The sequence below is a fragment of the Uloborus diversus genome, chromosome 5 (genome assembly GCF_026930045.1).
Source record: "Uloborus diversus isolate 005 chromosome 5, Udiv.v.3.1, whole genome shotgun sequence".
NCBI lineage: Eukaryota > Metazoa > Arthropoda > Arachnida > Araneae > Uloboridae > Uloborus > Uloborus diversus.
Genome location: NC_072735.1, coordinates 10,927,643 through 10,929,559, shown reverse-complemented (window position 1 = coordinate 10,929,559; position 1,917 = coordinate 10,927,643).

Genomic DNA, 1,917 nt, shown 5'->3' with positions numbered 1-1,917 from the left:
AGCAGTAATTTAAAACAAACAATAATTTCTGTGTGATAATGGGAAGACATTTTTTGAATAAAAAAAATAATCTTGTAACGATATATGCACACACGTTACGCGTACATACAACACAACACATAACAGTGGTGCAACTAGAAAATATTTTTTAAGGGAGGGGGCATAACAGGAAAAAATCTCATTAATTTGATTGATTTAATTAGCTCATCAAATCTCTCATTTTTGAAACTTGTAGTTTTTGTTGTTGTTGACGTGTGCCAGCTAGACTAGCAATTTGAGGTTCGCTGCTTCACTTTTCCAATTATACCGTAATTTGGTGTGAAGTCCAACTTTTGCAGTACACACATGCCATGAAGACCCGTTTATAGGGTAGACAACCATTCACAGCACAACAACACATTCACGCAAAGGATAAGAAAATGAGAGACAAAGTACGTCCATGCCCGAGCCGGGATTCGAACCCGGGACATTTCTGCCGCAGTCAGACTTCTTTGACCACTAGACAAGGTAGGCGGTACTTGTAGTTATTAAAACGCAATTTTAGACGATCTTTATTGGTGAAGCTAGGGAAAGAACAGTACAAGGGGACTCCGTGGAAATGTGTGGAAATTGAAAGCCTTATTATAACGCGGTTATAGGCCATATTTATTGACGTTTGAGTAAGGGAAGGAGCTCCGAGACTCTCAACGATCAAATCAATTCGTCCTCCCCCCCCCTCCAATTTTTCCGAATTGCAGTTCCAAAAAACGCAGTTGTAGACAAGTTTGAAGATTTTTATGGGAAGGAGTTCTGGAGCTCTCTCCTGGAATATTTTTCAAAATTGAAGTCTTAAAATCGGCTAGAAGAAAAAAAAAACATCTCCGTACGATCCGCGGATAATACGATGCAAATAAATAACTTTTAAAGCATATTCAAAACTAGTATAAAAAATAATCTTAAAAATAATTATTTAGTCTTTAAATTGTCATTATAGTACGCTAATTATTTGAAGACAAAGAGTCAAGAAAGGAGCAAAGGGTCTAATCTTCTGCAAATGAAGGCTTCTTCCTTTACTGTACGTTGTTAAATTCCTGAATCGCGTAAGAACATTTCAGCTTTGTAAAGTAAACAACATACGGATAGGAGAACGGTCTCATGCTGTAATAATGGCGAAACATGCTGTAAATATTGAGGTTCAATGCGTTAGTGTTGAAGGGGAAAACACACGCGCCCAGATAATCCGCAGCTGCGTATAATCCGCACTTCATTGATTTTACTGTTTTAACAGATAGTCCGCGGATATACCCAGAAAAATACAGTACAATTTTTTTTTTAATTTCAAGCAGGTGCGCACAAAAAAAAAGGAAAATAAATAAAAAGTTATGAATTAAGAGTTTGAAAAAAGTGAGGGGGCCCGGGCCCCCTCTGGCCCTTTCCACGAGCCACCACTGCCTCTTGGAAATAATTTTTACGATTTTTAGTCTGAGAATAGAGATTGTGCCGTATATGCATATGCATATACATATTCTTAGACTTTTTAACGCAGAAAATGCATTGCTTCAAGTTCCAGAAAAAAAAAAACAATGCGTTTCTTCCTTGGCTATTCCTCATCCCTTCGCTCAAAAAAAGCTGATTGGAACCTTTAGCCTTTCTAAATGCTTGTGAACCGGTTTTAACTGTTTATCGAACTATGGTTTTTAAACAGCAAATGTATCAAATTATTTCTTCAATGAAAATATCACTGAGTGCTTGTGGCCTCCGAAGCTAATATTTAAGAAATATTTATAGTTTTCGGCACCAGATGTCACTGCAAGCGTTTTAAATGGATTCCTTTAAATAGAATTTTTTTTTTGTATGCCGGTCGTGGTTTTGTGCAGGCTTGTGTATCTATTTGTATTTTCTCTTGTGGAGGAAAATAATGATTAGAAATGAATCCTA